The sequence below is a fragment of the Chroicocephalus ridibundus genome, chromosome 7, assembly GCF_963924245.1.
Source record: "Chroicocephalus ridibundus chromosome 7, bChrRid1.1, whole genome shotgun sequence".
NCBI lineage: Eukaryota > Metazoa > Chordata > Aves > Charadriiformes > Laridae > Chroicocephalus > Chroicocephalus ridibundus.
In genome coordinates this window covers 39,418,984-39,445,620 of record NC_086290.1, presented here as the reverse complement: position 1 = coordinate 39,445,620, position 26,637 = coordinate 39,418,984, and the positions used below count along the sequence as shown (strand labels likewise).

The 26,637-nt window shown below is 41.2% G+C and overlaps 1 long non-coding RNA gene across 9 annotated transcripts; it reads left to right on the top strand.

Moving 5' to 3' along the window:
- Nucleotides 1–25,473, top strand: LOC134518250 (uncharacterized). 9 transcript variants are annotated; one of them, XR_010071908.1, is made up of 8 exons: nucleotides 1–204; nucleotides 870–923; nucleotides 1,032–4,142; nucleotides 4,266–4,323; nucleotides 6,849–7,009; nucleotides 9,617–9,728; nucleotides 10,665–10,726; nucleotides 11,252–11,786. It is a non-coding gene; the product is annotated as an uncharacterized LOC134518250 (long non-coding RNA). The 9 variants fall into 9 exon arrangements; XR_010071915.1 differs by lacking the exons at nucleotides 10,665–10,726; nucleotides 11,252–11,786 and having other exon boundaries at nucleotides 1,032–2,647; nucleotides 4,009–4,142; nucleotides 9,617–10,656; XR_010071913.1 differs by lacking the exons at nucleotides 6,849–7,009; nucleotides 9,617–9,728; nucleotides 11,252–11,786 and adding an exon at nucleotides 23,865–25,473.
- Nucleotides 25,474–26,637: the final 1,164 nt, after the last annotated feature.

Here is a 26,637-nt window from a genome sequence, read left to right as displayed (position 1 = left end):
GAAACGGGCCCGCCGCTGCCCCGGCCGCGCGCCCGTCTGCGGGGGTGGCCCCGCCCCTTCCGCAGGGGGCTGTGGGCAGGGCCCGGGTTCGCGGTCACGGTTTCGGAGTGTGCCTTATTTTAGGAGCACTGCATTTTCCTGTAATTCCTGACTGTATTGAAGAGGCAACTGTGGCTTTTTTTCATCAGTTTTGCGGTGTGCTGTGTGAGTTGCTGCTGCTGTTTCTCTTAATCGGGTTGAAGATGAGAAAATACCCTGTAGGGCTTAGGGTGAGCGTTTTGTATGCATCTGGATATATGGCGCTTTAGCATTTCTCAAGAAAGCGGCGGGGATGTAAGGCATAGCGCCGTTCGGGGTATGGCATGGCCCATCGCCTTTCCCCGTTGCCCGCAGAGTGCCACGGTGTCCCTAGAGTTCTTGCAGCAGGCCCCTTGCAGATTGTGTCAGGGCGTTACTTGTTTTGTGGTTCTGTAGCAGAGCCCAGAGTCTGTGGGAAGAGAGAAGATAGGAGGTGACCGCGGAACACGGGGCACGGCTCAGAAGAGCAGCTCCTGAGGAGTGGCTGATGCAGGGCCGTCAGGGTTGCAAATACAGGATGGGAGCTGTCAGGAAGAAGTGGGGATCCTTCCCTGACAGTTGCGGAGAAGAGAAGGGGTTTCTAAAGTTTTGGCACTGGGGGTTGGCTAGGAAAGGGCGGCGGGTTCATCACCCATTGTCATATGGATTTTGCCTTTGGATTTGGGTGTTGACAGGGTCTGGTCTGTTCCAGCCTCTTGCATTTGAGGTGAGCTGGACAGTATGGAGGAGGAGCATGGGACTGGTGATTTCACGGAAATGCAATGGTAATTTTGTGTTTGTTGGTATCTTAGGTGCTGTAAATAATTGTTGCTGCAGCCTCTGACTCTGGAATCGGCATGAAGCAGGTGAGCAGATTGCCGTGGCACCTCTGAGGATGAGGGTGTTGTGGAAGAGGTTGGCATCTACCGTCAGGGTGGTAGCTGCTGGAGCTGTGGTTTCTTTTTGTTTTGCAGATGAAGAGGAACCTGATGACTTCAGGAACACATCAGTTATCAGTTTGTTGTGTTTTTTTGTGAAGGATGGATTCAGAGACCTGGCCCTCTGAAAGCTAAGTAGAGGGACAGGCACTGGAGGTGGACCAAGGTTGACGGTTTCAGGGAGGAGTTTTCAAGTCAGGGTAGAGCAGAGGGCTGTGCGGGAGCAGTCTTCTCTGAGTAGGTAACGGGAGCGGGTTCCTCTTCAGCACAAAGCTAGCGTGTGCTGGGCAGGGCAGTTCTGGCCTCTGTCTGCTGTCGTGTAGTTTGTGTGCTCCGTCTTCTGTGTCTTGGACTTTCCTTAGGTTTTGATGTCCTTGTTGCTCTTTGCACTCAAGGAGCACAACGTGTGCCTCGGGCAGCCCCTGTAGGGTCTCAAATGCCTGTGCTAATTGGCAGAGCGCCCAATGGGCACTTCTTTTCTTGCATAACAATTTTAAAGTGCCGATCGGGCTTGCCTCTCATAAGTTTCTGGACAGTCCTCTTCTGCAGCATCGTTCGCAGCTGCACGAGCAGCTCTGTTCTCTGAGCTCTAGCAGCTCTAGCCACCTACTTTTACGCACTGGGATTTCTTCCCTGCATCCTTACGTTCTCAGGTCTTGAAGCCAGGCTTCCTGCACATATGTCATCTCCATTTTGACAGGAACTTCTTGGAATGGGCTGTTGCATTTGACTGTTTTATGGCTTGGCCGTAGAACCTGCTCATGTCAGTGCTGCAGCCCTGTCGGTCTTCTTGCCCGAGAGCGTCTCTTGTCTGAAAGTTGTTCTTTTTGTGGAGAGTTTTCTCTCATTTTGGAGTCACGTTGTCTCTAGTGCTGTGTGGTGTTGGGCTGCACGTGGGTGTGTTTGGTGTGGAGCTGCCCTGCCTGGGGGGGCAGAGTCAGGGGTAGGGGGAACACCAATAAGAGTCTATGGGCCAAGACTGCCAGCAGATCCAGAGAGGTGATTCTGCCCCTCTACTCTGCTCTCGTGAGACCCCACGTGAAGTACTGAGTCCAGCTCTGGAGTCCTCAGCACAAGAAGGACATGGACCTGTTGGAGCGGGTCCAGAGGAGGGACACGAAGATGATGAGAGGGCTGGAGCACCTCTGCTATGAGGACAGGCTGAGAGAGTTGGGGTTGTTCAGCCTGGAGAAGAGAAGGCTCCCGGAAGACCTTTTAGTGGCCTTCCAGTACCTGAAGGGGGCTACAGGAAAGCTGGGGAGGGACTGGCTGCAAGGGCATGTCCATGACAGGACAAGGGGCAATGGTTTTAAACTAGAGCAGGGTGGGTTTAGATTAGACACTAGGATGAAGTTCTTCACACTGAGGGTGGTGAGACACTGGAACAGGGTGCCCAGAGTGGTGGTGGATGCCCCATCCCTGGAGACATTCAAGGCCAGGCTTGATGAGGCTCTGAATGACCTGATCTAGTTGAAGATGTCCCTGCTCACTGCAGAGGGGCTGGACTAGATGACCTTTAAAGGTCCCTTCCAGCCCAACACATTCTGTGATTCTGTGGTAAAGATCTGTGAACCACTATAATCCTAACATTTCTGCAGCTTTACCTGATAAAGAAGTTCCAGTAGAAAAAAATGCTGTGGTAATTCATAAAGGTAACTTTCTACTATCATTATATTTTCTATTGCTGAAAAGATGTATGTCATTTAGAAATGCTGCTCTCAAAAGAGAAAGGTAGCTTCAGATTTTTTTTATTTTCATCGTTTCTTTAGATATTTCTATAAAAAGAGTTCATTATCATTTTCCTTTCATGAACAGAATTCAAAATGCTGATGCTACCAACTTTCAGCTTTTTAGAAATAAACAATTCATGTTCATACAATGCAGTCCTTGATGTAGAAAGTGCAAACATTTATAGATATGTGGTGGCTTGTTATTTGAAAGGATATTTTAAAAAATTTATTAGGGAGATTCACTGAATTCTCTCAGGACCAAGTTTGACCCATGGAAAAATGTCACAACAGAAAATAAATACTTCCTGGTTATGGTGTGCTTTTACCACTGTGAGCACTAAACTCAGCTCACTTTAGATGGGAAATATCAGCCTGATGTCGTACAAACTTTCCGTTAGGACAGAACAGTTGAAGAAACTCTTAAACAACTTCTTCCAGGTCGGTTAGCACACAGAGCAAGCATGACAAATGCAAAGGGAATATGTCCAAACCCACCTATGCCACAAAAAGCTTTTGCTACTTCATAGCCATCAATTTTCAGCTCAAGTTAGGATATACGTATGTCTGTGCGCAGATTTTTGCATGTATGTCAGTCCTGGAGGGTGAAAGAAGGCTTGGATTTTATTCAGGTGAAAGGCAAAATGAACGTCTCTGGAAAATGTTAAAACCATGAGGTTTGCGCTTGCCTAAGAGAAGCCAGCGACTCAGCACTAACAAAGCCAACACAAAAGAGCACCCCTCTATAATCAGAATTTAGCACAGGCAATGTAGTGTGCAAGGAACTGCAGCTGTTTTTCTAAGTTTTAATCTCCATCCCTGAGCTACTGTTGTATAAAAAGACAATAAAAATGACCTTCCCTAGTTTCTGCTTCTCAGTATTGAAGGTAAAAAATGACAAAGCAAACAAAACAAGTGGTTAGAAATCCTACTGTCGAGTCCGATAGAGCTATGGCATTTGATACCTTTACTGGAATCTGATTCAGAAAATACAGCTGCAGAGAACTAGGAAGCATGAACAGTTAGGAGATACCATATAGTATTAGGAAGGAAAAAGTAGGTTTCTTAAAATTTTTATCTTTTCTTGGGTGGGGCATAAGCAATACTTCTGTAGTCACATATTGCCGAGATACGTGATGATGAAGGTTAGGCTACTACTACCAGTAGAAATCACAAGGATTAAGGCTTGAAGGACTGTGGACTGCGGCAATATGATCAGTGCCTAGTGGATGGTGATAAAATGCTGCAAATTACTCTGTATGAGATTTCGAATGGCTTTCTCCAAGTACTCAAAAGTTCAGACCTGGCAGTTGAGTGCGTGTAGCAGATGTGTGACGGCTCCTGTGATTGGAGACCAGTATGGGGATAAACAGCCTGACATAAGATGAGCAGCAGTGGATTCAAACGGCATTCATGGCAGGTATTTATACAGTAACATATATGTGGGATGAGCAATTGACTGAAGAGTCAGAGCTCGAGCTCTGACACTGAGACATCAGTCGCGTGAGATTTGTACTGAGAGGTGTTTGCTTTCTGCCTACAGCTAGAAGTCTGTGAATGACTTGAGAGATTTGCATGTAAACCTGCTCTACAGCCCAAATGTGAGTCATGTGCTTTTCTTTTCTGCTTTGTCATGAAAAGTATATTTAAAATTTACTTGTATATACTTCATAAAAAGTATATTTTTATATTCTTTATATATGCTTATGTACATAAAAGTATATTTAAATATCAGCTAGGGTACATAGGTAACTACCGTTGTCTTTGTTCTACAAAACATCATGAGAAATTCTTCCGTCAAATCTGCTGTTCCTCTAAATATCCCATCTCCAAGATGTACCATTTCAAACCTCAGTTATTCTTCCAAGACTGTAATGTACTCAGACAGTGTAACGCCTCACGGTTGGTGGACGCTGTATCTGAATGGAAAGGAAAATTCAAGCTGTCTCGTCTCTCTACATCCGTGTAAAAAAACTGTGGTACCAGCGTGCTGAAAATTTGCTAGGATGAAATTTAATTTTTCCTTTTGTTCAGGCCTATTTCTGCTTAGAACTGATAAAGTGTTATTTTTCCGTTCTGTTACTGCAATTCTTAAATTTTCTCTTTAAATCATTGATTTTGTATTTTATATTTTTATTTCTTATTTTTTCTGTGTACGCATTAGAGTGTTTGAAGCACAAGGCATTCTCTCAATGTGTTCAGCTGTGGAAAACAGAAGCTATTGCATTACTAGATTTGCTGTAAAGAACACCGACATCCATGCTGGAGCGAAGATAATAAAAATAAGTTATTGTAAAAGATACGGTAGATTTCATTGACTTAAAACCTAGTAATTGGCATTCTTATATAATGGTAATTAAAAAGCACTATAAAGAATAAGATTGGATTCAAAGACCACAAACAAGGCTAACTGTGTGAGGAAAAAAAATGTCCTGCAAAGGAAATATACCACATAAATGTAAAGAACAGAAAATTTCGTTATTTAGTATACAATCCTGGAGAACACACAGCATAAGCAGAGCTTTTTGAAAGCTACAGCAATTTGAAACTACACCCTGGAGAAATCCCAGCGATTAAAAAAATCTATACACAGGTCCAAGATACGAGATTGAAAAGTGTATTTATACCTTCTGCTTTTCCCACTTGTTCAACAAGGAAAGTCAAAAGCATGGAAAACTATGTGGCTTACTTCATATGAAGATTTATGTACATCTTCTTGATCTTAGCACACTGTTTTTTCACTGTCCCGGTTCCTCTGCATGGTCACACTATTAATGAATATGTAACTTTGAGCTCTGCAGCTTTTCTGCCATCTTCAGAGGTCTTTGAAGTGAGCCCTTCTGGGCATTCCCAAAGGACTTGGGCACTCCCAAGTCCTTTTCATATCTGTATGTGAAGATACTTTATCTCCCTTTTGTTGTTGTTCTAATCTGGTCTGTTATTCACACAGAACCTTTGTCTGCTCTTGTGCCCAAGAGGTGGCAGATGAATGTAATTTTTCTGCAGCCCCCACTTTCACCCATCCCTACTATCTCTTTAAGACCTTAAGGATTTTTTACTTAATCCTCTTTTCATGTATTGTGGATCATTATCTTGACTTCATCCCATTAATTGCCACCATACATCTTTATTGAACTGAAAATTAAACGTATCTGAAAATGAAACGTAGAAAAACATTGTGGGCCTGTTCACAAACATACTCAGTTAAATGTAAACTTTCAGTTTCATTTTCATTCATTTGGATTTAGAATTATAGGTGATCGCTTCCCTTTGAAATGGCTTTTCAACTAAAAAAAGGAGTTAGGCTTCCTGAAAAGGTTATAATATTATTTTCTGGATCAGTCCTGAAGTTCTTTGTTCCAGTAAATCCCTGGATGCTGAATAACTAAAGGAGCTTTTGATTAGTTCTCTGAAACCAATGGTATTAAATCAATTGCTACAAGAATAAATTTAGGCTGAGCATTAATAATATGGGAAGCCGGATGGCATAATGAGGGAGCACCGACCTGGGATTTGGGAGGTCTGGACTGCATTCTTGGCTCAGCCAAGAACTTGCTGGGCGACCTCAGGAAAGTCATTTTAGTTACTTTTGCCTTTGTAAAAAGTTCCATGTGTAAAGTGCTTTGAACTCTTCTGATGTCAAGTGTTATAACACCACCGTATATTTTGTAACCATGTAGGTGAAATCTAGGAAATGTCAAGCAGGATGAAAGTGGTGAGGGCCTGTGGTTAAGGAACCTTTTATGGAAACTGCTCGAGACTCCTGTCAAATCTGTATGTCTGTAACAATCTCATGCGAGAATTGGAAGGAATATGAAGAGGCCCAGAGGTTTTTTGTCTGTCTTACAAACAGACCCTTATGCTGACAAGAGTGGTTTAATAATGATATATTGTACAATGTAAGATAAAACTAGATGTGTCAAGTGCGATTCAGCAGGAGTTTATCCTGGTTATTGTAGTAGACAGCCTTTTCATTAAGGCACAAAATGAGACACGAGGAAGGAATATAGAGAGTATCAATGATGATGGAGAGTGATGAGCTACTGTTTTAGATAGCAATTTTATGGATAGGTACCTCTGAGAAAGCTAACCTCCTTCATACCATTATTTTTTTTTTCTGGATCAGAGTTCAGCTGTCAGTAGGAAGATCAGCTGCACATTATCAGTAGCAAAAAGGCAAGATTTGGGGCTGCAGCATGGGAAGAAATCACCGGAGAGAACCAAGCAAGGTTCAATTTTTGAAATTGGCTGGACGTGGTCTGTCTTCATTGGGAAGCTAAGAGTGAGGTGAATCAAATGGAGCCATTAAAGGTTATCTTTGAGAAATTGTGAAGGATTTATGAACTCCCAGACTCTGGCAAAGGGCAAATGCAATCCTTAACTTTAAAAAGGGAAAAAAAGGAGGATCATGGAAATTAAAGACCAGTTAGCTTACTACTGAAGAAACAATCAAATCATTTGTAAGGAAAACAAAACAAAACACAACACAAGAAAGTGTGAAACATCAAAGATCCATCAAAAGCAAATTATCTTAGTTTCAAACCGACTTTTTTCTATGAAAGAGCAGAGTGGCTGTAGTAGAACTAGTCAGTGTTGTGTGCATTGACCTTTGTAAGCATAACATGGCAGCTTCAAAACTAAACTGGGAAAATTGTGTCTGTAATTAAACTGCCCTAAGGTTGGTACGAGACTGTCGGGAAAGCCATGTTCACGGAGAGGTTATTAATGATTCACTGCCAAACTATCAAGCAGGGTCCCGGGTACTCTGGTTGCAGCAGTAATCAACGTTTTCATCAATTACTTGGATGATGAAACAAAGGCTATGCTTATTAAATATGCAGGCAATACTACCACAGGCAGCTTCAGGCTTGTTGCAAAAATAAGAAAAAATTCAAAGAACTTGATAATTTAGAGAAATGGGCTGAAAAATAGAGTGGAGTTGAATAAGGACAAATATGAGGTGCTGAACTTGTGCAATGATAACCAGCTGGGGCAGTTCAGAATCAGCTAGGTGGCAGAGCTGCAGGGCAAGACCTGGGGTCTTACTCAGTATCACTGGTGGAAACACTTAAACACTGTCAAGCTGTTGCGCAAAATACAAGCACCCCCTGGATGCACAAGAAGAAACATGCCCTGCAGGATAAGCGAAGGCAGCCTGGTGAAATCATATGTCCATTTTCAACACTGTGCTTCACGGAGGATGAGACTGGAGAACGGCAAGTGTAAGGCAATAGGAATGACTGTGTTAGTGAAGATTTAATGAACTGGTGTTATCTAAAGAGAAAAGAAGACGGAGATGCTACATCATAATTGCCCTCAAATTCATAAGAGATTGCTGCAAAGACGGGGAATAATTTTTCTCTGTGCCCAAGTGAATGAGACATGAAGTAATGAGCTAAACCTGAAGAAACCGAGTTAGACATTAAGAAAAAGTTTCTAACAGTACAGGTGGTTCAGTGTGTGAATAGATTTCCCGCTCTCCCCAGACAATCTCCATAATTAGAAATTTTTAAGAACAGGTTAGACTAAAGCCTGGGTGATTGCTGTACCGTTGACTCAGCCCTAAAGCAGCCACACTGTCTACAGTCCTGCTGCTCTTTCGGGAGGGCAGCCCAGAAGTCGGAACAGCTACCTGGGACGTAGCATTTTTGACTTTCATTCCAGTCATTTCTTATTTTTTTTTTTCTGGTGCATGTTCTGTCTTCTGCTTCTGTTGCTGCCTCATTGTAATTTACGTACAGGTAGTCTATGATAGTTTCATTTGAAGGGGAATGTGAATAAAAATGGTAAGAAAAATATATTAGTGTTTATAAAGTACTTTATGAGCTTCAGCTGAAAGGCAGTATATAAGCACAAACATTATTATGGGAAATCAATGAATAATGTAATAAACAAGATTGAATAAAAAATGAAACAAAACCCCAAAAAGTGCTACACTCTGCACATAAAGCCCATAAAAGATATATTAACCTTAAATAATAACAGACCATTTTCAGCAGGTTTTTTAAATATTTTTTTATATATTAATTCTTTTTCATTTGCCAAAGTTCAAACAATTAATCACAGACCTATGTAATCAAAAGTAAAGTTTATTTCTTATTACCTATTCATAACACAATCCTAGCATGTGAGACGATTACATACTATATATAAACACATACCTGCAATGTAATCATTTAGAATGCTGCGAACAGTGTGTAGGGAGTTCAAAATGAACAGCGTATGCACACCACAAAACATTAATAACATTCCAGAGTGTGTCAGAAAGTCTCATCTGCCCCTGGAATGAATTTGACTTGTTCATTAGTGAGCTGAATAAAACTGATTAGAGTGAACTATTTTATTTTACATCATATAAGGGATAATCTTACCCTCAAGATATTGGGTTTTCTCCTTGAAGAAAAAACCCCACGTTTTGAAGAAGACCATGTTTCTAAACCAGCTGCAACCAACCAATCACACTTGAATCCCGTGGTACTATTTTTTGTTTGTTTTACTTAATCAGTTCGTTTTAAGATGACCTATTCCACTTCACAGTGAATAAATACAAATTTATTTATTCATATTTCTGAAATTGATATTGAATTTATGAAATAAGAGTTGTTTCTCCAGTGCATGTCCAGCGCTCTTTGGAGAGTTAAAGAAGCAATAAAGTTGCAGAAGAGTTAATGGAAGAATTTTTCATAGTTGGGAAATGAACGAATAGTTCAGGCAACAGGGTTTGAAAGAAAAAGTAAAGGATCGTAACTTAAAATGAGAAAATTAATTAATCAGAAAGAAGGTAGACTGACAGTCAACGTTTCTTTGTTCGTTAATATTTTTACAGGATATATATATAAATCCATAATAACACAAATAAAAATGTGTGAAGATCCTGTTCTTTTCCTTTCGTAGTTAGGTTATTCAAATTTGCACTTTGTCTAATGCTAATCCCAGTTGAAGACTGAAGACGGTTTCCAGATGCAGCAGCAACGTAGGAAGAGGACATCAGGAGGAGGTCATAGAGGTAGTTCATGAAATGAATTAATGAGAGTTAATAATGTATTCTACATTTACAAGTCTTTTCATCTAAGTCTCTTGGAGCAATTTATAAACATTACTCCACTGCTGCAATAGAAGAAAGTTATTGCATAGAATTCTCAGGAGTACGTAAGTCCTACTGATGTGATGTAGTAACCAGGCATCTAATGACCAAGTCACCTTAGAAAAGAAGACTTCAACACAGGAATTTTAATGAATTTATAAGCATTTAGATGCTTTCAATACCTCTCAATTATTTTTACTTTATTAAAGAAGATACAAGCACAGGGAACGTGCTTCTTTTCTCTTACCCAGCTGGGAGTTGTTGGCACCGACAAAGCTTAAATCTGTGATGTGACAAATGTCTTCATAAAATAATGAGCAGGAAATGGAGACACCTTGTACCTGCAGCATCTTACAGGATTTGCATAGTCAGAATCAGGCCCAGAAATATGACATAGAGGAAGTCACGTAATTGTGGCAGAGAATTGGGACTATAACCATGTCTATACTTTTACTATAAAACTATCCTCCTGCAGTGACAGATTAATAAACTCCAGGGTAGGGCTTGGAGAAAAACAGCAAACCAATTAACTTTTAAGGATAAGTGAAGAAACCAAATACAAAACTTGGGCTATCTATGCTTTTTCATGCAGAGGAACAACGCTACTTGGAATGCTTGACCATGTAAAAAGCCAAAAAGACTGAAGCAAAAGTAACAGGTATTGTCAAGAAATAATAATGTTTGCAACAGTATTGTAAAAGGAACTGAAAAAAGGAGAAAAAGGCATAATTATTTACTTCGGTTTCTAACCTTAACTCTGATACAAGTAAATTACAAAACATAGGAGAAATTGCATTACCTTGGTGGAGAGATGATCACACAAACTATTTTACTTTCCTTTCTTTTCTTGTTTCTTAGACTGGAGAGCTGTCAGAACTGTCAAGAGATGGTCTTTTGCCCCCTTGCACAGGAAGAAACAGGTCAGTTATACCTGTTCTTCAGAAAAAGTTTAAAGATTTTCTTTTAAATTAAAATTCATCTATACATCTGGTGCCTGTGGCCTAACACAAATGCAATGCCCCCAGTGAATGCCAGAGGAGGGCAACCTAGAAAAGAAGAGCGGTCTGTTGATACGTGGTGAGGGTGAAAAAGGAGTAAGTGAAAGGGTTGGTAGGCAGCTGTGGAGCATGGTTGTTTCGCTATGTGTGGAAACACTGACCAAACACAAACTGGTTACAAAGCTGTCAGGACTAGGTTCAAAAGCCAAGCCAAGAGGGGCTGGCAGAGCAAAGGAGAGCAAGGCACCTCACAACACAAGCTCCGTAGCATTTTAAATTTTTTTACTCGTAAACCCTCCGAATTGAAGCCTGGATCTTGTTAACGTTTGTGTCTCCATATATGTCTTCGGACAATGACAGAAATACATACTTTGCACATAAAATGCGATGGAAGTTTTATGATCTTAGATCTGAGTGGTCATTTTATCATGAGTCCTAAATCAACAGCTGTTATAACTATCATCTGAAAGATGGGTTTCTTCAACAAACATCATATCACTTAAGGAATGAAAAGGAGAATTGTCTCCTGAATGAAGCAGGATGACGACTGAAGAGGCTGTTTCTTGGGACTGCACAGAACCCTGTACTGGATCACTGCTTTTTGATTAAAATTTCTTTGAAGTACCATAATCTCTTCTCAATGAGTGAATGCAGTGAATTGCGGGAGCACACTTGGGTTCTCAGCTGATGGAACTAGGCAGAGGGGGTCCATGCTGTCTGGGGAACCTTCCCAAATGTCTGGGTTACTACAAGTGAAATATAATAAAACTTCTTGGCAGTATTTGGTGTTGGGCACTGATGTAGGGTACAGCTTCTCAGAACTGATGGTTTTGTGGTTCCAAATAGTTCACTGGAATCCAATTTGGCCGGTTCAACGGATCTTGGCTCAGGACTTTACTGTGTTACATCATGTTTGTACCAGTTTTTGCTTTTTGGCGTCGAGCTGTAGTTTCTGCCCTCTATCCGATATAGGATAGCAGGAAATTGTGAAGATTTAAGTAGTAATGAGTCAGCATCATTGTCTGGAAGCTTGAAAGTTGCTGACACCTGCCTCAGACACCTTCAAGAGAGTGACTGGTTATCGGACGTCTTCAGATTTAGGCATAACAGCAGATTCAGGCTGTTATTTGTCCTGTAGGTTAGAGTGGAGATGGCCCATGCACTGTTCAGGAAGAAAGGTAGGGCAAAGGCTTTGGGGCTTCAGCACTTCCTGATTTGTCTGGCTGTGAGTCTGAATACTTCCTCCCGATTCTGACATAGGTGTTGGTGAATTTCTTTATGATCCCCTGTGATAAGCTATAAATGAGCATAAAATCATCTTGATCTGGCTGTGTTTTTACTGTCAAGTGAAAGGATCAGAATTAAATGTTTTAGCTGACCTCTTCTCGGCTTGATTTATGCAGAGAACACAACAAAAATTGATTGAATACAACAGTGTTAATCTATTATTCTGATGTTAGAACCTAATCCAAGACCCACAATTACCTTTCAATCAGTACCAGTGAAAAATGGGGGAGTATTGCTATTCTCCTGTTGCACCACATCCTAATGCAGTTTTCCCAGTAACAGGAAAAGAGATTTGGAGAGCAGAATAGACAGCTGAGAAGTAAAGTATCATCCATGGGCTGGAGGGAGCAAATAGGCTTTACCTTCTAGTTCATCCTTCAGGCTCCTTCCCTACCAGTGCAACTGGAGAGCTCTCATTAGCGTGACACTGACTAGTGCGCATCTGAAAGATGATTATAACCTTTTCTTTTTCTTTTCTTTTCTTTTGAATCACTCTAAGGAAATAAAAATCCCTCTAGTTTTTCACCTCAACGTGTTTACCAGTAGATGGTGCTAGCAATTGCTCCATTCATGATGGTGCCATATGGTACTGAGGGCTGAAAAAAGCAATGGTTTATGACAGCAGCAAGAATTACTTCTCTTTGTGAATCTATATTCTGTCAAAAAATTTATGTTAGGCCTCGCTGAAGTGCTGTCATTTTCATTTAAGCTAAAGGTCCTGTGCAGCAGTCAGCTCCACAAATGGTCTCACCTCGTCAACAACAATTTCGCAGGAGGGCGAGATTAGCAGAGAAGCAGCTGAAACAAAAGATACTTGTTAAACGCAGCAAGGGTCAACTACAGAAAGTTAGCGCTAGGCGCTTCGAAAGCAAGGCTTCAAGGTGCCCAAAAGAAGTGCAAACTCTTATTAAGAGTGACTGCTGCCTGCGCTAACTCGCGTGCTTTGCAGACCAGGAGTTTGGCAACGGTGCTTGGCAGCTCCCACGCTGTTCTTCAGTAGAGGTGGAGCACAGATGAGGGAGATATACTTAAATCAGTTATAGGGCAGGAGCCTGCTGATCGTCATGCTTCCTATTAATAGATGGCACATTTGGGAGGAGAGTTAAGAAGCCTAAAATCTCTCCCACAAATCAGTAGACTTAAAACTCGTTGCTGAGGCAGGACCTATCTGTGGTGCGCTAGGGAGGTGCTCAGCCAGGTCTTGATCAGTTCTCCTCAATTCTAAGGTCCTAAAACAAACAAAGGAACCAAAGCCCACAGCCACCCTTTCACCAAAAATCGCAGAGACACATTATTTCACTTACTATTTGTGTAGGTGGAAGAAGGCAGAATAACGTACAGCCTGGGGGAAACCTACAGGTCCGGTTCTGAGGGCTGAGCACCCAACAGACTGCAGGGACGGGGAGAGGGAGGGCTGAGGAGATGATGAACTAAGACAGATTTTTATCCTAATATCGGGTCTGATTTTTAAGAAATAGGCATTTAGCACTACTCTGTGTTCCCTAACCTGGGGTTCTAATTCCGGTGTACACTGGAATAATGTCTGGGCATATAAGTTTCACAAACATAGTGAGGGAACCGGCTCTCTCTTGAGCCCTTCTGAGCAAAGCAGAAAGGGTAGGAAAAAATCTTATTACCATTTTTCTGGTGAAGTTTCAAAACAGACAGATTGAGAGTGAAGTGGGGAGGAGGTTTTCCTAGACCTCAGTTTTAGCATCTAAATCTAAATTATCCATTTTCCTTTTCCTTCTGTAAGGTAATCAGAGCTCTATTCTCCAACCGATCAGAGAATTTTCAACAACTGTCTCTTCATGAAAACCGGAAAATGTAGTATCTGTAGTTAGCTGCCTTGATTTTTCAAACTCCGTAGCATTCAGGAGTTCTCTCGCATTTATGGGATTACTAGCTCCTCAGCACTACATCGAGCCTCTTATTTAAGTTTCTGAAGTGTGATGTTAGAGTCCTAGTTTAGACACAAATTTTCACTTTGAAAATCGTGGTCAGCGACTGTATAGACTTAAAAAAAAATAATTTAACCTGACAAGGGAGTTGTCCTCCTAAGTTTTAACCCTGGCAACTTTTTTATTTCTCTTTCCTCCCTCCCAGGGAAAGGATTCATTAAAGATACAAAGCAATATCAAACTGTCAGATCAGATGCATGATAAGAATAATTAATGGTGTCGGACAAAGCGATAAACCCTACCCTGAAAAGACAAAAATTTTATTATTTTATTTTATTTGAAGTTGCCTCCTTCCTTCATCTTTCCAGTTCCCATAGGACTGTGTAATGTGGTTTAGATGAAATCAGTTACTTCAGGGCAAGAAAACAGTGCCAGTGATTCGGTCTTCCTCTGACCAGAAACATTTTGGACCCTGTGAAAGAATCGTTGCTAGTTCATGGCTTTCCTTTGGCCCGCATGTTTGCTTTCCCATTTTGAAAAAGTACTCGCTTGAGATGTGTTGAACTGATTGTGGCCCTGCCATGCTGTATCGGGAAGGTCACGCTGCGTTGCATTCCTGCAACACACCATGATGAAGGCAATCAAAAGCGAGGGGCTCATCTCTACAGTACATTTGACAGGTGCAACAGCAAATGTGGACATTATGTTTTCCTGAAGGACTGCTGAGGAAGCAGATCATGTTTCCAGTGCCTACCTGAAAGCCATATTATCAGCCTTTCATCTTTAATTAGCAGGTATTCACATAGAGAATCAGGATATAGACTTTCCTTAGTTGTTGATTATATGAATTTAGATTTTTTTTTAATCAAATCTTAATTGTTTTCAAAATCCTTGTTCACCAGGTTGCTTTGACAGGCAAAGGGAAGGAGGTTTGATTCTTCTGGAGCCAGAAAAAGATCCCATTTAAGGGTCAGATGGCACACTATCAGCTCCTGTAATTGTAAGTGCAGGTACCACTGGACCCTTATTATTGTTCGGCTTCTTGCTGTTCTTGTCAACTTTCAATCAAATATTGTAAATAAAGTGTAAATAACTTACACATAGAAAAGTTATCACAAAGAAACCTGAATAATAATAATATATGTCAGAATAATTACTTACCAGAATAATTACTCGAGGAGTCAAGGTACCAAGCTCCATGTGGGGAATATTACATTTGAAGCAGTCTCAATCTGCTGAATAGTTTCATCCACACAACCCAAATGTGCCTTGCAGACAGCCTGCGTGCAATCATGAAGATTCAAATGGAGAAGACAGATACAGGTTAAGGCCTGATAAATGAAGAAACATACAATCTGTAGGGGAAAAATCCAGTAGAAAATACTTCATGTAGCCTACTGAAGCTTATTAAGCCTTTAATAATTATACCGTGGACCCTTACAGAAATCATAGCATGGTTGAGGCTGGAAAAGACCTCTGGAGCTCATCTTGTCTAACGCCCCTGGTCAAGAAGGGCCACCTAGAGCTGGCCACCCAGGACAACGCCAAGATGGCTTTTAAGTATCTCCAAGGATGGAAACTTCACAACCATTATACTGTGGTGAAACTTTTAGAACAAGGTATCAGTCACGAACTGAAGAAATGCTTGCTTTTTGCTGACATGGGAGATGCTGAAAAAGTCTAGCTGGTAGTGGGCAAGGGCATGGCCTGAGAATAGCGCTCTGGCATGGTAATACGACAAAGGCACAGTGCCTTTGTGTATTCAGGTTCTGTTTGAAATTACTTTCAAAACTTGTTTAGAGGAATATGCAATTGTTTAGAGGAATAAAATAAAGAAATCACAATGATGCTATTGATCTCCCTTCAGGCAGCAGAACATTTTGTCTTGCATCTCTGAGGGAAAATTGGAAAGTTTAAGAACTTAATTTTCAAATTAATAGTTTGAATTTTTCTCTTGGCATACACACTAATATATGCACCGTGTGTATGCCAAGTGAAGTATTCTGCACGTCAGAATATCAGCGCTGATCTTGGGAAAGAGGACTCCTTTTCAGAGTAGGGCTCTAGGGAGTTAGTTGTCATTTGAAAATTCCCTGTATTTCAGCAGCGTTGGGTATGATACGGAAGGCCAACGATGACAGAGGCAATGCTACAGAGTGGGATTAGTCATCTGCCTGGACCGTAGGAGCCACACTCTTGGAAGAAGCAGCACTGTCCATTCAGTGAAGTATGACTGACAAAAATTCTTGACCTTGGGAAAGATCCAAAGTGAGTTACATAAAGGAGATGCCGTTGGCATCGCTTCCTTTCTTACATGACCTAACTGCACAGAAGAGGCTGACCTGTGGTTAGGCAAAACTGGAAAACAGTTGTTGAATGGTGTCTGATGTTGTTTAGTATGTGCTGAATTTGTTTAGTGTTTCTGTTGGGTAGTAGCTGTACAAAGCAGGGCACGTGAGCCAAAAGGAACATTTTCTGATGCCTGATGCAGGGACAATAAGGAAGTCAGAGAAAGTCCACTCTCTCTTAAAAATCTTAGTTCATGCACTATCCTTTCAAAATCCATGGAACGCGATTGTTCTGTGGCCTTTGCCTGTGATGAATAGCAGATACGGGAACGAGATGGTACTACGGAACAGGTAAGTGGCCTACTCGCTACCCGGGCCAACATTTCATCAAATTTTGGTGGAATGCTGTCCTTTGCGCGAACTTTGCTCATTACAATGTACCAAAACACACCTCCATCCTGGAGGCTACCCACCCCCAAGGTGTGACCACTCCTTGAGTACACCAATCCTAATAAAAGTATTTATGACTAAAGTCACTCAAACTCTACTTTGAAGATAAAAAAAACAGTATAAAAATAGCCGGTGGGGAGGATATCAGGGAAGACACCATCGCGAACAAGTCAGGAGAACTCCGTCACTGACTTCTGGGATCACTCGATGGGCTGAGCCTTTCTTCCCCCCCATAGGGATGCCTTTGGGTAAGACTCAGGTTATACCGAGTGTTTCCTCGGGGAACTTAGAAATTTCTCTCCTACATTTATAGGCAGGCTGTATTGTTTGTAACTTTGTCGTGCATTTTGTATATTTAACAATACTTTAATTTGCACATGCTTTGCAGACGGTGTATTTATCACCGGCAATCCCAAGAATCTGTATATCCGTTGTTTAAATAAACTGCACTGTTTAAGTAGCTAGTCATTTCGGTTTGTCACTGAACGTGACCAACGACTTGAGAGTGGCCGTGCTAGTTCATGAGCACAACGAGACTGAAGGTGCAGTCCACGATTAGTGTATCCAAATTGTAATAGTTTAATACATATTAAACGCCATTGGACTGATAGTGGTGAATTGAGCATCACTCAGAATTTAAACCCAGCCACGCCTGGCCTCCCACCTTGGTGAGGAGTGTTAGAACACAAGGGGGTTTATTTTCTGCCAAAACTGCTTTGTCCCCTTTCACGCAACACAATTAAATGCTTTTTTTTGGGGGGGTGAACATAGCAGCTTGAGTTGATCTCATTTATTCTATTCAAAAATTGAAGTACTTTAATTACTACACTGCCTTCCTCCTTAGGTCATTTTAAGAGATGTACCTTCAATTTGTATAGTCTGTCCTCAGATTGTACATATTTTTAATCTGAGGTTCCAGCTTATTTACATCTGTATCACTTTACACTGCTACCGGATGCTCTTGGACAACTAAGGTGCGAGCATAGAATTCAGCAGAAAGATTTCAATTTCCTTACCCTTAGAAACAGGGTTCGAGGTACCAGGGAGACATATTCTTCCTCATTCTTTCAGACTTTAAGTCTTTAATACTCGGTACTTTATCTTTATTCGAGACACCAGTGTAGCAGACGAGCAATGTTATTGTAAACTCTTTTAATACAGTGCTTATGTTCCCTCCTTGGTGTCTGCAGTTTCTGTTATAGGTCAATTTGTGGCCATAATCATACAACATACAACAAAACGGTTGTCCACTGAAAGAAAATAAAATCCTTGGCTTGATTCAGAGCAGGGCTTGAGTACATCTCTTAGGGTCATAAGCTGTAGGCACCCCTGTCTGACAGGACTTTGTTTTGCCCTTTCTGCATTCCGGGGCGGGGGAGGCGATGTACCAGAGAGGCGTTCAGAACGATGGGCTGAGGCACCCCCACCTTGTAGTGACACTGTGACACTTGTGTCCAAGCCGAGTGCAAGGGGCTACAGCTCTCAAGCACAGTAACCAGTTCACTCACCTGGCAGCTGAGCTCAGCCGGCATCCGCTCCGCTCGTCCTGGCGAATGCATTGAACTTTGTGCAAGCAGATATAGTGGAAAGTGAACCATGAAAGGAAATACTTCTTTACACTATTCTCAGTGGTGTGCTAGGAATACGCGTTCGTAGCAAGTTTACCCATTGCTACAAAAGAGCTTAAGAGCCCTTCAGTCTAGTTTCTTCATCACCCGCATCCCATAACGCCTGGAAATTTAGCCAAGTCGTTTCACATCTTGTAGGAGATGAGGCTGAAGATTTATAGCGTGAGCTATCAAGTGATGAAAGAGGTGGTAGTGGTTCCTCCTCCTGCTATTTTGTGAAATCTAATCTTACATTTCAGTCTTTGAGAGCAGTCTGGTTTGTTCCAGACCAACTGAAATATTTTGTGTGCAAACAACCTTTTTGCTTAAACGGGGAAAATGGATCAAATATATTTGTTTCAGATTGAACTGTTTTAATTTTTGTTTCAGTTTTTGAAATCAATTGTGGTATTGAGGACAAAATATTAAGCAGTGCAGTAAAGAAGGTTATACACTGTAGTTACAATTCATGCCTGATATGCAGGAATTGCTATCAAATACTAGTACGACAAATGAAGTATTAGTGACTGTGCACCTTTCAAGCGACTTCCTGAGCCATTCATTCCATATACTGTGGAGTTCACGTATGGGTTTCCTAATATACGTGGATCTGGCTTGGTTCTTTTTCCCATATTTTTTAGGTGCATGATGAAATTAGTGATCTAACAAAAGAGCATGAGAATGTACTTTTGAGTATCAGAAAATACAGCCTCAGTAACAAGCCCTTCTGGGACTATTTATTTATGTATAGTTAAGGTTTGCAGCCTGTGTGTGTTTTGTGGTGATTGCTTATAGAGAAAAAATATATTTTTATACGTAACACAGTAGTGCACAGTTTGTCCAAGTAGATATAGTAGAAAGTAAACCACAAAAGGAAGTACTTCTTTACACTGTTCTCAGTGGTGTGCTAGGAATATATTGTTTCCTAAATTATGCCTGGGTGTTGTGGTTTTGGCCAAATTGGCCAATGGCCAGCGACAGATACTCCCCCCCAGCCTCTCCTGCACGGAGAGGAGGAGGAGAGAGACAGAGATTTATGAGTTTAGAAGGAACTAAACTACTTTAATGAAATATTAATAACAAAATAAAAAGGGAAATAATGAAATAGATACAGCATACACAAAACCGTATTAAGCTCCCAGGATGATGTCACTGGCAGGCACTGGGGAAGTCCCAGGCTGGACTCAGCGACGGGTGGGAGCCGGGTTCCAGAGATGGAGTCAGGAACACACGGATCGGGATCAAAGGCAGATGAACAGACAGGGTCCTTCTCGGGCGTCGGCCATTGAAGGAAGAGAGCTGACCCTTTGATCCCTCAGCTTTTATACTGAGCATGGGGCAGATGGGATGGAATACCCTGATGGTCAATTTTGGGTCACCTGTCCTGTCCACTCCTCCCTGCAGGTGGGACCCCTCTACGCTTTTCTGCTTCTGACCCTCTAATGGGGCAAATAATGAAATTAGCTGACCTTGGTTGTTACAGCAATAAGTATAATCAGGAGCCTCTCTGCGTGCCATTCCTTGGCACAAACTGTCTTATCACTCTACATGAACCCTTTCAGACACAACATGCTGTTAATTTCAGAGAGTTAGAAGAGGCCTAGGTAAGAAGTAAAATTACTGAGCAGAAAGTTGGTTCTGTTTTACCTCAAACCAGGACGCTGGGCCTCTCCGACAGGTACATTATCTGATATTTCATATAGAACTTTACTGGCTGTGCAAAAACTCAGGACGCATCATTACAAATGCAGCGTCAGTGAACTTTTTAAAAAGCAACAGGTTTATGTTGCATTATTTTCAATTTATTTTTAGTTTTCAGTATAAACAATAGTAAAGCAAATGTTTTCTGGAACATCACGTTTCTTTTGTTAGCTTCCCCTTTCAGACAAACAACCAAGCCAACATCATGCGAACAGGAGCAAATAAATAAAATTAACAAAAATACTTTCTTGTACGCACACTAGTTAGCTATGCACAATACCTTTGGCATATTTTGGCAGAAGGAAAGTAGATGATACATTTGCCTGCAGATTTTATTTTCCTCAGACTGAATGTTTGGGGTTTTTTTCATTTAAGGCAAGTGAGTTCCAAAAAATGTTTTATTTCTGTTCTTTTCCCCAGTATTGATTTAAGAAAAGAAAGCCTTGTTACAAAATAAGGCAAATGGCTGTTAAAAAAAGTATCCCAACATGCTGCCAAAGAACTAAAATGTATTATCAAGTGATAAATGCCGGAGATTTGTTTTATCTCCTTCTGCCTCCTTCATCACAGTTAACTACTTATGAAGCACGCCAGATTGACAGCCCTGGAGGTAAAACGTAAAACTGCAGGGGCCAAGACAGTATTAGGTACCTGCCTGTTAAGATGCTTCAGCTAGCACAGGAGTGATGGCTTTGGAAGGATGTCATCTCAAATCATTAATCAGACCTACTCAGCCCATCACTTCCCTTCTGAGTTGTCCAACAAAGGCACCTTTCTATCAGTCACCACATCTGCTCGCATCAAAGAAGGTTTTGTGATGTGAATATACTTTTACTTACAACTGAGTGGAGGTAAACTCTTTCTGTTCCTGCTTTTATTTTTCTATTTTGACACAGAATTAGAACATCAATAATTACAAAAATACCCATGGCTGTCTATAGCTCTCTAGCTCCCTCTCAGAACACCACCACAGGACATCAGAAAGATAAAATTAAAAATTTTTAGATGTGGTATTTCTGTATCCTACCAGAATATAATGAAAAGACTATTTCTGACGAACATTACTTTATTGTACTTTATACTGAGTGTGCCCATGTGCATATGATATTAAAACTGATAACAATATGAATTCCAATCTTTCCTCTGAGTACACAGTTGCACTTGTAGTTATTACTAATTAAGTGGTTCGTTAGCTTACAGAAGCCCTTAAAAATACCTCCTCTCTGCTGGCAGAGCCAGGTAAATTGGGTATGACTGTGATTCATAGGAGCCTTTCCCACACACCAGCGTGCATTCAGCCTCCTGCAGTCAAGAGTGCCCCTCTCCTGGGTAAATGATTCCTCCTGCATGTGCCGACACCTCTGCCAGACCCTGTCAGTGCCACAGAATCGCTTTGGTTAGAAGAGACCTTTAAGATCGAGTCCAGCGTTTAGCCTAGCACTGCCAAGTTACCACTAAACCATGTCCCTGAGCACTACATCTACACATCTTTTAAATGCCTCCAGGGGTGGTGACTCAACCACTTCCCTGGGCAGCCTCTTCCAATGCTTGACAACACTCAGTGAAGAAACTTTTCCTAATATTCAATCTAACCCCCCCCCGGCACAATTTGAGGCTATTTCCTCTTGTCCTATTGCTTGTTACTTGGGAGAAGAGACCAACCCCCAGCTCTCTATAACCTCCTTTCCGGTGGTTGTAGAGAGCGATAAGGTCTCTCCTCAGCCTCCTTTTCTCCAGGCTGAACACCCCCAGCTCCCTCAGCCGCTCCTTATGAGACTTGTTCTCCAGACCCCTCACCAGCTTCATTGCCCTTCTCCGAACATGCTGCAGTACCTCCAGTGTGTCACATATACCGACCACCAAACAAAGAGTACATGCAATGTACTGGAAGTTTTCCAGTCATCCTTCTCTTCACTTTGGTTCGCTTCCACCAGCGGTCTCTCTCCTATCAGATATGGGCTGTTGGGCAACACAAGTATGTTGTTTCAACGGGTCTGCCATGAGAGGTACAATGCGTGGCACTGATTTTTAGAAGCGACAACCACACTTAATTTCAAAGAAGGTCTATGGGTGCTACAGAAAATCAGACCCTGCGCAAGGTCAGAAGAGAAAGCAAAGTGATGCCCATTTGTACTTTTCACTTCTTGAGTATTTGCATGGATTCTATGACTTGGGTCAATGCAACCTTTCCTACCATCTTTTTTGTTTTTTTTTTTTTCTTCCAATTTTAAACCAGCCTCTTTACAACAGTGGGCTTTTTCCTTAGAAAATAACTGTCTTTGTTCCACACATGTGTTTGCACAGCCATCACTGCTGCACTGGAGCAGATATGAAATTGTTCATAGTTCAGTGAAAAGCTATTTTAAAATCCATCCTGGTTCCACAGATGCTATAAACATCCATTTTGATCAGTTAAGAAACATGGCTGCTTTTGCTAAAAGCAGTGTCTGGGATGATTTTGTTTTGATTGTTCGACATTGTTGGTGTTGAAAATAGGTATGTCAGCATTCAAAAGATGGTCGTAAGGCACTCAAATTTTTTTAGTAGCAAGCAAAATTCTCATTAACAGGCAATTTTAAAAAGCAATAACATTCATTTTTTGGACTATTAAGCATATAGAGTGTTTATAATTAGAGCAAAGAATGAACTAATGGAAAATAAAATTCTGTCATGCACTAGTGCCAAAGGATTGCAACATAATATATGTGAGGCTGATTACAATTCAGCCTTTCATCAGGATTATACATGATCAAAGCTTCTGGAGTGAGAACTATGTAACTTAAACGATTGAAAGCAATTTTAATGTCTAACTTTGTCTTCTCCCTTTTTCTTTTAAATCAAAGCTTGTTTCTTATTAACGATGTGTTAAACTAAAAAAAACCAAACCAGTTAGTCTATATACCTTCCTAATTACAGGCAGACTGGTGTCACATCCATTCAGGTTTGTTTGCCTTAGGCACATGTTGCTGGTAGGATTAACCGTATCAGCCTAAAAATATCTGCCCGTTTTGATGTCTAAGTAAAAGATCAGCGCCAGCTCATGGAAAGGCAAAATGCCATTCTCCGAAGCACGGAGGACGGGACTTCTCGCTCCCCCACAGGCGGCTGTACTTCCACCGAGAAGGAGGGCTGAGGGAGGGCTGTCCGTGGGGACTTGACTTTCCACGCTCACCTTCCACTAACCCTGATTTCTCCGAGAAAGCCATAATTCACTCTAGAAGGCCTGGTCTGTGGTTACCCATCGCTATCAGCACATCTCACGCTGTCAGACACTTCCTGTAGGACTCGTTCAGATGTTAGCTTAATGATTTTAAGTCAATAAAATTTCTTCTGAATTTTTATGTCCATGGGCACAATGCCAATGTCAAACAAAATTCTGTACTTCTGCAAAAACTATTAATGAGATAATGAGATAATGAGATAATAAGATAACACCAAACCTCCTATTTAATCAATTGTTAGTCGGTATCCAAAAAAGACCCAGGAAATCAAGAGCGGTCTTTTGGTTTTGATACAGAACTCATGAAAACATAATCTCACTCTCTTGCTTTCCCTGGGACCTAGTAGAAATTTGCTATCACTGTAGCAACGTTCAGTATCTAGTAACTTTCTGGAGGGCTGGGTACAGGACGTTGGTTAATGCTCTGAACATAAACAAGGGGCTTCACAAGGGTCAGAAAACATTCCTTTCTGTGACTACTTTCACAATTGCATTGATTAATTTTTCCAACAAACTAAACTTGTATTTCACTTGCTGCTGCTTTAACTCCTCCCAATGCCCGCGGAGCAGAAATTCCAACTCATCCGTGCAATCCCTGTCTCTCAGTTTATTATTGCAGGCCCAGATGTGCAGACATTCTTACAGACTCTGCAGGTGCGGTGCCAAGATCTCGCCGCCTAGCAGCCTGCCCTCCACAGAGACCACTGATCGGAGAAGGATCGCTGCTCCACCTGACACCGTACTTACGGCTTGGCTATGGAGAATTAACGTGGTGGCAGTTTACTGCCTCTCCTCAGTGTCACTACTCTTGCACATACGTGCTCGCACAATTGGCAGATGTGTCCGAGGAAAGACACAGAATCAAACTCAGTAGGAAATCTGCTTGCAAGTGGTATTAATAGAAAAACCACATACAGGAATAATTTAAGTACCTTTACTTACTTTAGGAGACAATACTGCTGTCAGAAAAAAATTCAAAAGCAAAAGAAATGGTATTGTTAGAGACATGAGAAAGTAGTGTCCTCTTCTCTCCTTTCCCCCCCCCTCCAATTTCTTCCACCATTTTGATCGGGGAAAATACAAAGTATTTTGGCCATAATACCAATTAGTCAGGTTGTCTGCCCTTTCAGAAATAGAAAAATAAATTTTTTATTTTTCTCATAAGAAAATTAGTTTTTGCTGGTGACCCCCAAGTCTTCCTAAAAAGAAATTTCTTATACATGATTAGCCAAAATTTAAAAAGAAAAGGACTATTCTGTTCTAGAACTGTTATCAAATATCTTGTCTCAAAAATCTATCATCATCAGAGTGCTTATCTGCCTGTTAACAAGAAATTATGCTTAAACTTACGGAGTAAAGAGAGAAGTTCTCTAAATAATCACTTCAAAGGAGCTGGCTGATGTCAAAAGACGCACAATTTGCACAGCACTTAACCCATGTCTTTTCCTGGCTTCTAGATCTATTTCTTTGGAAATCATTGTGGAAACGGTTGAACTAGCAACTTTTGACTTCGGTAGGTTGCGAAATACCTCCACAGCACATTCAAACTGTGCAGAAGCTTCCAGCTTATTGATACGCATCGGTTAGAAACTTTGTCCTATTCCCTTGCTTTTTTTCAGTGAGACTGCCCTCGAGGCAATTTACAACGTCTGCTCTCAACACATGAAATCCTTCTCTCCCTGAAAAGTCAGTTTGTCATTTGGTTTAATGGAGCCAAGCTACCAGACCTGTTCAGTGGAGTCAGGCACAGCTTGGACAGGCAGCAGTGTAAAAATCAAGGAGTTAACAAACTTTTAGTATGAGAAGAATGAGAGAATCAGACACAGAAATTAATGTCACAATTTAAAAAAAAAAATCATAAAAAACCTGGTCCTCAGTGGAGTTGCAGCCACACAGAATTTATGGCTAAATCAAGCCATAAACCCCAAAGTAACATTAACCAGCCTGCCAGCCCTTGCAACATACACTTACTTCTAAAAACTGCATTTAAAATCGTCCTCATTTCTTTTTCTGAAGACCCCCAGGATCCTGATTTGCTGTTCAGTGAATGTTTCTATACAACAAACAATTTTTCTAGCCTAAGAGCTTTATGAAAAGTTTAGTTAATGAAACTGGCTAATATTTGAAAATTGAAATATATTATACATTTTATGCAGGCAACAGGCAACACTATTGAGCAGCCTTTTTTCAGTTTCTTGTATAATAGCAATGAATCTTTAGCCAAGAGTTAGTTAGTGCTCAGGCCCACCTCTCTAGCTTGTCCAGGTCCCTCTGGATGACATCCCGTCCCTCTGGCATGTCGACTGCACCACTCAGCTTGGTGTCATCTGCAAACTTGCTGAGGGTGCACTTGATCCCACTGTCTGTGTCATTGATGAAGATATTGAACAGCACCGGTCCCAGCACGGATCCCTGAGGGACAGCACTTGTCACCCCGCTCCATCTGGACATCGAGCCATTCACCGCAACCCTCTGGATGCGACCATCCAGCCAATATGTATTTTTTTAAACTAGTTACTATTAGTTACCACATGAACAGGATGGAAAGAAACTGAACTTAGGAGGGGAAGGATTTTTTAAAGGGATATCAACTCTTAGCAGCTCTTTCATGAACCAGCACCAGAAATGTGTTCCTTAACGGATATTCCCATTGAGACATAGTCACAATCATTTTAGGAGGGAAAACATCACACACTAAATACGACTAATTATTTGGATCATTTTCTGCTTTGGACAGATTGTGACAATCTTAACGCTGGCACTAGTTGTTAGGGCAGTCTGATTTTTGACCCAGGTCTGATTATGTTGCAGCACACACAACTGGTCTTCCAGTGGAAGATTCCCCCATGAAAAGCTTCTAAACATGGTAAATAAAGCCACCTGTTGTGGAAGCTGCATTTTTAAATTATATGCCCTGTTAGCCATTGTTTTGCACACGGAGCTATTCACGACTAAAGATACAACTGTACGCCTTTCAAAAAGGAGTTCCGCTCTCCTGATTTTACACATTTCTGGGCCAGATAGCAGTTGTCTACCATAACCTTTATTCTTCTTACATTTACTTGTATCAGACTGATTTTGGTGTTTTCCCTTTCTATTGACCTCTCTTGTTTCGTTCCACTTCCTACTTTCTCTTGATCTCTACTATAAATAGAAATGCTATAAATGCTTTATGAAAAGTTTAGTGAATGAAACTGGCTAATATTTGAAAATTGAAATATATTATACATTTTATGCATAGTAATTAAAATATCTCATATGAAAGAGACCTCATCAGCCTCTAGCTCAATGTAAGCATCTTCTCTGTAGAGATGAGTGAGAAGCACTTAAAGGAAGTGAAGGCGGAATTTCCATGGTAAGAACATACATGATTTTTTCC